Genomic DNA, 11,611 nt, shown 5'->3' with positions numbered 1-11,611 from the left:
TCCCCAAGAATGTCATACACAGTCCTCCACCAATTCTACTTGTTCTTTTGGAAAAAAGCATCTTGCCACATTAATGCATGATGTGACGAGGCACCCTGACGTATTGTCAGACAGTTGCATGAAAAGGTGCGCCGGGTAACTATGCAGCCGCTCTTTGCGTGGGTCAAGAAAAGGAAACCACCAATTATACAGAAAAGCCACCGTATTAACTGCCGGTAATTATTGAAAACCGAAACGCCGCATCGGCCGCAGGGCCCGCCCACTTCCCAAGAATGCGGGAAGTGGAAGAGATGGAGCCGTTGCCAATAAAGACTCTACACCACGCCCGTAATCTTTTACCCTGCCTTGGCATTCAAACCTTCTATCCTTGCCATTCCAGCCTTCTGCAACCTCCATTCTTAATCGTCCAACTCACAATCGCTTCCGCAGCGTCCATGGCAAAGAGTGACTCGAAGAAGAGGGCTGAACTGATGGCAAAGGAGTGGAAGAAGTCCCGGAGCAGCACGAGGTCACTCAACGACCTCGTCGGAATGGGGCTACTTCACAATCAAGAACTCGGTGGCTGGAGGGCGCCGGAAGGGGAGAGCTACCCCGACCCCCGTGCCGGTGAGATTGTAGTTTTTGAAGATTTTTTCAAGAGGGGCTTTGGGATTCCTGTCCACCCTGTCCTCCAGGGTCTTCTTCTTTACTATGAGATCGGGATCTGCAATCTGCACCCGAACTCAATTCTTCTTATCTCCACCTTTATTCATCTGTGCGAGGCCTATGTTGGAATAGAGCCGCACTTCGACCTCATTTGTTACCTTTTTTGTCTGAGGAAGAAAGGAGCAGTTGGAGGCTCCAATATTGCAGGTGGAGTATACCTCAATCTTCTTGATGGGATGAAGAACCGGTACCTCAACTGCCCATGGAACACTTCCCTCACCGAATGGTACAAGAAGTGGTTCTATATCAGGGAAGAGCCGGGCAGCTCCATGTTCTGCGACGTGGGCTACATCCCTGAGAAGAGGGACAGCTGGACGGACCGCCCAGACTTCACTGGTCAGGTGGCCGACCTGATGAAACTGATCGACTGGTCCCGCTTAGACAGGCCAGGAGTGGTTGGTAACTTTATTTGTCGTCGGGTGATGCCCTGCCAGAGGAGGGTACACTCGGCATACGAGTACGCGGGGAGCCAGGACCCGACCAGGATGAGCCCTGATGGTCTAGAGAAGGCGGAGGTGCAACAGCTGATGAACGAGTTGTTCAACTTTACAGACGACAACTTTGTTCAAAGCAGTGATGGTATGCACACCTTCAAGCTAGGGCGACCAGCTCCTAAGGTAAATAAATAATGTTATTGACTAGTATTGCTTGTTGAGTACTTGGCCTCCGAATTGATGACTTGTCGTTGGTTCTTCTGCGGATTGGAGACGTTGACCGGTGCGCAGTGTACGTGTCACTGGCACCTGTATGGAAAATCTTGCGGGGATGGACCCGCCAGAGGAAAATGCTGCTCGGTGTCCTTAATACACCAGCAGCGAGGAGGAGCAGAACCGTCCCGCCCCGACCACCGAGGATAGGGTAGCGGGGAAAAGGCCACTGGTAGTGGATCAGTCCCCTACGGAGGCGCTGCCGGCAGAGAGCAGCCCAGCGCCGAAGCGTCCTCGGCTAGTCAGGATCACCGACGAGGAGGAGGAGGAGGAGGCGGCACCCTCTTTGGTTCGAAGGCCGCGCAGTCGTCCGGACGTTGCGCCGGTCACCACTGGTCGCATGACCAGCGATCCTCCTACCCCACACGCTGAGCCGACACGTGTTGGAGAGTCAAGGGCGGCGGCGGCGACCGGTAGGACCAGGAGGAGGTTCTTTACGGTGACGCACAGGCGCTCCGATCTGTAAGTTGTCCAATCTTAATTTCACACTTCGATATATTTTGCGTTTTGCTGCTGCTACTTCTGACATTGGTTAAATGTCGCATTTTTGTTAGCACGGCGTCGGACGTTGACCCTGACAACATTGCTGGCCGGGGGACGGCCGAGCACATGGTTGTCGTTGAAGATGCCGTGCCGCAGACCGCCCAGGAGCATGCCGAGGAGCAGCCCACGGTGGGGACCGTGGCGGAGACTGCCGAGGAGCACCCAGCTCCGGCGAGGACCGGAGCGGGCACCCCTATGAGGGATGGAGACTCTACGAGGATGCCTCCCCCGAGCAGTGTTGCGGAGGAGGACAGAGCTCCAACTCCCCCGCCTACTGAAGAAGGGAAAGTCCCAACCCAGCCCCGAGCAGAGGCCTCGTCACTAAAGGACTCCCCTAGCCTGGACCAGGGTCCAGTGATGGCTGCGACCACAGCTGGGGGTAGTGCGGAGGGCGAAGGGACCCAAGCGGCCTCCGACGACGAAGTGGAGGAGATCCAGGGTCGTCCCCAAGATGGTCGCCAGCATGTTTACGTATGGCGCCAACGCGGGGACCATTTCATTGGTCATGAAGAACTCGTGGAGACGGAGGAGGCCGCGAGGGTGGAGCGCGTAGCCAAGCGGCTAGTTGACTAGGTTAAGGTAAGTGGTCTTTTGCGCTGCTCGAAATTTATATGCACCGTCTCTGGCTTCAATCTACATGCTTCCTGTAGGGCGCGATGAAAACGGCGAAGTACCGAAAGAGGTGCTTCAACCAAATTGAAGGAATCATGGCCAAGAATAAGACCTTGGCCGCGGAAGTAGACCATCTTCGGTCAGAGGCTGAGGAGAAGACGGCCGAGATGGGTGAGCAGGAAGAGCGCCTGCTCGATCTCAATCGGCGATTAGCCGACAAGGATCGGGAAAGAAAAGGTTAGTCATGTATTCCGAGCAGTTGTATAACTACGTAGTCGTTTTTATTGACCAGAAATTGCCCCTGCAGACTTGGAGGAGGAGGTTGCACACCTCCGACAAGAGAGAGAAGCTCGACCAGGAGCTTGCCAGGGCGCTGGACACCGGGCGCCGAGCTGGCGAGGAGCTAAGCAACAAGAGTCGGGAGTTATCCGGTGAGAACCGTGCTATCCCTTTTTCTTTGATTGCTCAACGTTCCTTTTTGTGTTTGTATACTGACCTCCTGCTTGGTTTATAGTGCTCAAGGTAAATACCAAGAAGCACTTCGACGAGCTGATCAAGGACCGGGACTCCTGGAAGGCCAACTGCATCAAGCTTTGGAAAGGAGTGTCCCCGGTTATTGATTTGATCAGCCCCGAGCTCCCTGAAGACCAGCCCCGCACACCGAGGCTGACTCCGGTCGAGAAAGCGCAACGGGCGTGGGACTGACTGCAGCAGTTTGTCAAGGATGTTGGGGAATTCGCTGGTGCACATGTCCTCAGCATGGTGCGCGCCCACTATCCTCTGGTCGATCTGTCCCAACTGGAGAGGGGGTACCCTAAGGAGGTTGGTCCGCAGGCGGCAGACGACCTTCGTGTTGGTCTGCTTGACCTGTCGTCGACGGTGATTGGCGACATCAACCTCTGCAGGACGGCCACTCCCCCCGACCAGCCAGGGTCAGACAGATCGACCAGGGAGTTGTTGGGAGCGTCCCTTGCCGGAGATGGGCGACCGACGCCTGCGGTCTCGACCAGCCAGGCGCCGGTGGCCTCGACCCCTTCGACTGGGCAACAAGGCCAAGCGGGTGATCAGCCCGAGCAGTAGGCCTGTAGAGTAGTCTGTAGGAGTAGACTAGGGACCGCCCAGAGGGGTGTTTATTGTAAACTTTGTATATAAAGTTTGTAATAAAGATTGATTTGTTGTAACCATGGTTGTGAGCGCTGTAATGTTGTCTGAGTGATGTATCACTGAATTGGGTAAATAATCCTTAAGGATTTTGATCCCGGAGGGAGATTGTTGTACTTGTCGAAAGCTCTGCGTAAAAAAGTATACAGCGAAGAAGAGAAAATTTTATTATTGATAATCATAAGAAATTTACGAACAAAAGGTACGGAACTTATGGATAGAAACGACGCAGTTTGTCTATGTGCCAAGAATTAGGCAGGCGTGTTCCGTCTGGGTACGCCAGTCTGTAAGATGTAGGGCGTGTGACTTCGGCGACCACAAAGGGTCCTTCCCAAGGCGTGGATAACTTGTGCGTTCCTTCCTGGCTGGTTTTCCACTTGAGTACCAGATCACCGATGTTGGGTATTTTAAACGCAAACAGAAAAATCCGCAAGCACACGGATACCGATGTAGCTTTCACCCGGGAGTATTCCAGAGTATCGATTTTCCACAGAGAATGTGAGTGTACTAATTAAGATCCAAGATCACCCAAGGATAACTGTATAATTGTTTTTGGTGGGAAGAGAGGAAGTTTCCTGAGAGTTCTCTAGTTGATCTAAGAATCAAGAATTACTTCAAGATTATCTATATCGGGACATCAGAGCACTAACCACAGAAAGAGATGAGAAGGGGGCTAGGAAGGTCTGACTACGGTCCTACAAACACCAAACCGAACGAGGAGGAATACGTCGACCGTTAGGGCTGTCACTACCCTAAGGCTACCACAACAATCCGCAGGATTGGGTGCAATTCTAGGTAATTGCAAGACTAAACACCACGTCTAATCTATTAATTACTACTCTAGCGTTATAAAGACTAGAGCACTTGATGCAAGCGAGAATCCAATAAATAACTTGAATGTAAATAAAAGTAATTAAAGAACTCAGGAATTATGAATTGAAGAACCTGGAGAACGATGAAGAACGAACCAGATGCTGCAAAAGTATAATGTTGAGGAAGATCTGACAGCTCTGGCTCCTCCTCCGCTCTCCTCTTCTCTCTCCCTATTTTATAGATTACAACTAGAACTAACTAGAACTAGAACTAGAGGAACTAGAACTAGAACTAGATGAACTAGAACTAGATCTAGATAAACTAGAGGTAGAACTAGAAGAACTAGAGGGATCCTCTCTACTTGGATGAAGAATTGAAACCCTAGCTTTGATTCTGTAAAAGAGGTATGATCTCCAAGGGCCAGGGGGCCTTGCTTATATAGTCTTTTCAGATGAATCTGGGCCGTCGGATCAAACCGACATTAATCGCACGGTTTTCCTTGGTCCCTTAGGTCGGTGGAGCACGATCCGCGAAGTTGAAGCTGATTGGTTACTGTAGCTGGGTGGGCACCCAAGGGGGGAGGGCGGGCGCCCTGCCCCCAGGCCCGATCGGCCTCCCGTTCGTTCCCGTGGCTTCTGGAGTCTTCTAGATGGTAGAAAATTGCGCGGCACGTTAATATCTCTATGTAAACCCGACGTGTGGGCCTTTCTTTCATATTTCCTGATAACCCCCAGCATAAATAGACAAACACCAAAACTGGTGGAATTCTGTCAGATAAAGCCCTAAGTCTAGGTGTTGGTTGCATATAAGTTCTTTTCTATGATTAGTTGACGGTTAAATGTGAGCATTAAGGACCGTCAACAAGCTCCCCCAAGCTTAACCTTTGCTCGTCCCTGAGCAAAGATAAACTCAAAAGTTTCTGCAGTGGTTTCATGCCTCAAAGATACACATGCGTTCAAACAAGATCTCATCTCTGGGTTAGGGTAAACTGTTAAGATTTAAACTTACTCATTTTACCTTTCACCATGGGGCTTGCAACCGTCACTCGTGTCTTCAGCAGTTAAAAGATAGAACGGTCTAGTCAAGCGCCATGTCTCTTGTTCTTCGATTAACTATAACTCTAGAATTTTTGCAGATTTTCAAATAAAACTCAGAGATTCCTTGTATGACTCTCTCTAGTCTCTCATTTGTGGTATTTCTGGATCCTTACCATGGCAGTAATGGTGTATGCCTTCTCTCAAAGTATGTGGTATTTGTGGTATAAGGCATAGTGGCATTGCCTTCTCTCTCACCCTACTCTAATAAGGTTTTGATATCTGGAGCTCATAGATGGGAGACAGCTAATACATACTTACAAGACATTTATTGCATAGTCAAACCATGGATCCAGAAGAACAAGTCAATAAGTCAAATCAAGATGTGCATGTGTGGCGAATGAATCGTGATAATGGTTATGATGGTGATAACAATGGTGAAAGTCTAATTCTACTTATGCTCTTTTGAGGGGATACAGACCTTTCTTGCTCTTTTGAAACTTTTTGAGGAGAATGAGATGCTCTATATTTTCTTTTTCTTTACTCTCAGGTGGGTATCTTGTACCCCTAATTCTACTGTCGGACACTTGTCCATTTTTACCTCTCGTCTCACTTTTTCTTTTCTTTCGAGGTTCCGGGCACTTGCCCCTTTTTATTTCCTCGTATTCTTTCTCTTTTTTTTCTTCTTTTTTTAGAGCACTCATCTCTTGAAATAATATAGCAAGTGGTAGTAACAAGATAACTTGAGCATTTATTTCACAGGGGAAAAACAGAAATATTTTTGGCTATTCTCTCCCGGATTAGGAGTAGAATATTTTTGGGTGGTTCTGGAGATGGAAATGGATGGATATATGTGGATGCGCACTTCCGAAGTAGAAGTAGCATGTATGAGTGAACGTGCAAGTGAATCTTGATTTAACCACACGACAAGCTCCTAAGGGTCTACACAGCTTGACCACACTCAATGCTCATAAGCAGTAAAAAGTAAATGTGTGGCTCAAAGTCTAGCAAGCATGTATATATGGTTGTGGTAGGAATTTAAACTCTCATCATACAGGAACTCATCATGTGTTATTTTAAAGATTTTTCAAAGATAAAATTCTCCCGAATTCTAGCATCTCTAGGAACAGATAAACAGCAGCTCAACCTTCCCATATCATATCCGTTAACGACTTAGACTTTAGATCAAGTACTCTTCCCACAAGTTCAGGTTTAGAGCAAATCTTAATTAATAACAGTCATGCCTAAACTTGAGAGAGATTTCAATTTTGAGAACTAGTCATGGTAGAGCAACTATTCATCATTTCCATATGAGAGCTTATCACGAGGGTTCATAGCAAATTTTATTTATTTATTTATTTAGCAAACTAAGCAAAGATATATATAAGCACAAAATCTTTATTTGGGTTTTTATGATTATGCATCTTTTTATTATTTGAGTAAAATATAAACGTGAGTAGAACACTTAGCTGGATAAATGGGGGTGCTCTCCACCAAGCTGGATTTTGACATAATTCCTTTTGATGTAGCTAGCAGGTGGCGGAGGTGTATTTGAATGTCGGCAGCACCCTCACAGCGATTAGGATGTCCTCCGTCTGCTAGTCTTCTTTGATCCTTGAATTCTGTGGAGCTCAAATAGACAACAAAGCTTTATGGAACTAGTTAAGTGTTAGCATAAATATCTAGCCTTTATCATGTTGAGCCTCCTCAATAAATGTTACTCTCTTTAGTAGGATCATAAATTTATTTTTATAATTTTATTTTTATAGGATAGGAATATATTTATTTTATTTTTATGCCACCACAGTGAATGTACTTATAGGTTTTATGCCATGAGCATACTCACATGGGGCTTACTATTTTTAACATTTTTATTTTCTTTTCAAGATGATATGAACCTGATTAAATAAGCAAACTATTTTAAAATAATTAAAAGAAAAAAGATAACTACCAAGTTTACCTCTTGGCAAGGCGTTCGGTGTTTTTTAGTCCTCCGAACGGGACTCTCCATTTCCTCAGTCGTCCTGGGATTCGCTCGTCTTGGGATTCGCTGGATGGCGTAGTCGGTGGTTCCGGCGGCGCCTCCTCTTCATGTATAACTATCTTCTCTCTCCACACCTGACTCGGTGCTACGGTCTCCTCAGGGCAGTTCTGTTCAAGTTGTATGTCTTTAGACCTTACAACTTCTCCTTCATAGTCTACCCATCCATCCTTGATGATTTGCCTCCTCTGGTTGCGGTTGCGTCGTCTTCTTCTTGTCCTGACCTGCTTAGAGTCTTTAACTATATAGTTAGAGTCAGTAAAATAGAGGCATACCTTCTAAGAGAGGAAATGCATGTGGACTTCTTTGGTTCCAATTTTGATGATTGCTTTAACGGTGCTGAGGAACGGTCTTCCAAGGATGATGGGTGGATCGTACTCGTCTTCTCCCACATCAATAACCTTCAACCTTCTGGAATGTCTGATCTGCCATCTGGAGCTGAATGTATGTCGGTTTTAGGGGCATGGTTCCGAATAGGAGCTGATAGGTGACTGGGTCGTCCTTTTGTCAGGAACGGTGACTTAAGTTGACAATCTTGACCTTTTTGAACTGTAGTGACCATCTTAGCTGACTCGGTCTACATTTTCTTGTTCCTGTACCTCTTGTTGGTCCTCTTCCTTGGTTCATGTCGGGATTGCTCTGAGATTTGTGTAGTCTTGTTCTTGAAGGAAAACGTCTCCTTCCTCCCCTTGATGTAGAAACTGATCTTGGCAGCACTAGCGTAGATGATAGCTCCCGAGGTGTTCAGTAATGGCCTCCCTAGGATGATGGGTGCCCTCTCATCAGTACCAGTCTCTATCACCACAAAGTCTGCTGGGGCGTACAAGGTACCAACTCGGACGCAGAAGTTCTTCAATATCCCCCTGAGCATAATATTGACGCTGGAGCCAAAGTCACAGAGTGCTTCTAGGAAGTTCACCATGCCGATGGAGATCGGGATGACGGTGCGTCCTGGATCGTCTCTCTTGACCGGCAGAAGGTCAGTAATTACTTCCACAACGGGGTTACTCCATTAGTTACATCCTCAAGCATCTCAGGGCAGTGATTACATGAGTGTCTAGTATCTCCAGTGTGTTTGTGCTTGTAGATCTAGGTTCTTCACTTGGTGGAGTCTAGGAGTTGTAAAAGTCCTTCATATTTTGCTCGAAGTGTACCAGCTCATAGAGACAAGGCAGAGATCAAGTGCATGGGCCTTGTTGGTGGAAAACACCAACAGAACCAAAAGTGTATTTGTTCTTCTCTAACCTTAAGCATAGTGAGCAAGTCAAAGTTGATGGATAATAAGATCATGAGTGTAGCATTTAAAACATTTGTGAGATCAAATCACTCAACCTAATGGAAAGATAATCTATCTATATTTATGTTGTTTTTTTTATAAAATATATCTTCCAAAGATTGAGTGTGCAACATTTTAGCTCATATGATTAGGAGTGTGGGATCACAAAGGTGGAAGGACTAAACATATTGAATCGATTGGGTTGGTTAATCTAGAGTTGTAAATCATACATGTTTGTCTCTTTTATTCATGTGAACGCTAGAACCAAGGAGAAACTTATAAAAGTGATAGACAAGTACCTTAAGATGTTACCTTACTTGAAGAGTGATGGTACAGTATGACCTTGTGGAAGCTTTCCTTTCTTAGCGGTTGTGCATCGTGTTTGTAGCACACTTCATGGATCATCACTTGTGAGCTATGCCTTCCTTGTGTAAATTGTTAAACTTCATGTGCCTCTCTCTTTGTCTCCAATGTGAGTTTGTCTCAGGACTTCCCAGGTCGATATTGAAAGTTTTCCTGCAGGGGTTAGTCCAAATCCAATATCTACTATAGCATACTATCGGCTCAAAGATCAACCTAGACACCATATCTAATTTGATTTAGGAGGGAATTTTAACCTAAGCATCTTGCTTAATTTAAAATCCTTTGGAAGTAAGATCATCATTCTTAAACTAAGCACCATGCTTAATTAAGACATAAATGAAACTACTCCAAACCTAGACATATACTAAAGCAAATAAAGGTAGCATGAGAGCATTTATAGAGATCTACTCAAGTGGAGATGAAGTAGTGTGATTAGTATTTAACAAACTGAGCATGTCTCAAGGTAGGGACAACCAACATAGCAACATGGCAAAGGATGATTTTATGTAAAGTACTCCCCCAAGCTTGAATTTTGCAAAATTCAAGTTTGGATGAATTTAATTCAATGTTGTATGATTGTTGGTTGGACATACCTTGTGCTTGTCATTCATCCGATCTTCTTGCTCCAATCCTGAAAAGGTTAGTGACAAGAATACCCGAAGGAATTTTTTTAAAATTATCCTTATATGCTCAACACACAAGGTAATGTTGCAAATAATTAAAAGCTCATTTTACAATCTGATCAGTGCTTGTTTTAGGACACTAAGCTTGTCCTTTGGGAAACCATCAATTTATGTCAGCGAAGTGGTTTCCCCTCCAACGCTGACCTATATCAAGATCAACTCAACGAGATCTGCAAAATTTATTATAGACATATGCATCGACAACCGCCCTTTTAAAGTTTTTATAAATAGAAAGGAAGAGGGGGTTGGAGATCTCGAATGTGGTAATGTTGGAGAGACCAATGGATTGTGAAGATGTTGCATATGACCATGGAGTAAATGAAGTGGCTATGAAATCAATTCCATGCTCATTAATGCTTAGAGTGAAATCCATGTGGTATGGTGAAAATGATAAGGTGAGTGTGGTAAAAAAGGAAAAGAAAAAGGATACACGGACGACTTGGTTCGAAACTAGCACAGCTACCGTTCCCCGGCAACGGCCCCAGAAAGCTTGTTGGGTATTTTAAACGCAAACAGAAAAATCCGCAAGGGCACGGATACCGATGTAGCTTTCACCCGAGAGTATTCTAGAGTATCGATTTTCCACAGAGAACGTGAGTGTACTAATTAAGATCCAAGATCACCCAAGGATAACTATATAATTGTTTTTGGTGGGAAGAGAGGAAGTTTCCTGAGAGTTCTCTAGTTGATCTAAGAATCAAGAATTACTTCAAGATTATCTATATCGGGACATCAGAGCACAAAACTAGAGGTAGAACTAGAAGAACTAGAGGGATCCTCTCTACTTGGATGAAGAATTGAAACCCTAGCTTTGATTCTGTAGAAGAGGTATGATCTCCAGGGGCCAGGGGGCCTTGCTTATATAGTCTTTTCAGATGAATCTGGGCCGTCGGATCAAACCGACATTAATCGCACGGTTTTCCTTGGTCCCTTAGGTCGGTGGAGCACGATCCGCGAAGTTGAAGCTGATTGGTTACTGTAGATGGGCGGGCACCCAAGGGGGGAGGGCGGGCGCCCTGCCCCCGGGCCCGATCGGCCTCCTGTTCGTTCCCGTTGCTTCTGGAGTCTTCTAGATGGTAGAAAATTGCGCGGCACGTTAGTATCTTTATGTAAACCCGACGTGTGGGCCTTTCTTTCATATTTCCTGATAACCCCCTGTAGAAATAGACAAACACCAAAACTGGTGGAATTCTGTCAAATAAAGCCCTAAGTCTAGGTGTTGGTTGCATATAAGTCCTTTTCCATGATTAGTTGACGGTTAAATGTGAGCATTAAGGACCGTCAACAACCGACCACAAAGGAACGGTCTTTGACGTTCTTGTTGTGATACCGCCTGATGGCCTCGAGATACTTTGCTGTTCGAAGGCATGAGATTAGGCGCCTTTCCTCCATGCAGTTGATTTCAAGATCCCTGGTGATGTCAGCCGAAGACTGGTCGAAATTTTCGACTCTTGGAGATCCAAAGGTTACGTCGGAAGGGAGCACTGCCTCGGTGCCGTAAACCATGAAGTAGGGTGATACACCCGTGTTGCGACTAGCCTATGTTCGGAGACCCCACACCACGGCTGGTAGCTCTTTCATCCATCGTCCAGGTGCTCTGTCGTTCTCGGTGTACAACCTTTTCTTTAAAGCATCGATAATCATTCCGTTCGCGCGCTCTACTTGACCGTTGG

This window comes from Sorghum bicolor, chromosome 6 (genome assembly GCF_000003195.3).
Source record: "Sorghum bicolor cultivar BTx623 chromosome 6, Sorghum_bicolor_NCBIv3, whole genome shotgun sequence".
Classification (NCBI taxonomy): Eukaryota; Viridiplantae; Streptophyta; class Magnoliopsida; order Poales; family Poaceae; genus Sorghum; species Sorghum bicolor.
This window is presented reverse-complemented; position numbering follows the sequence as displayed.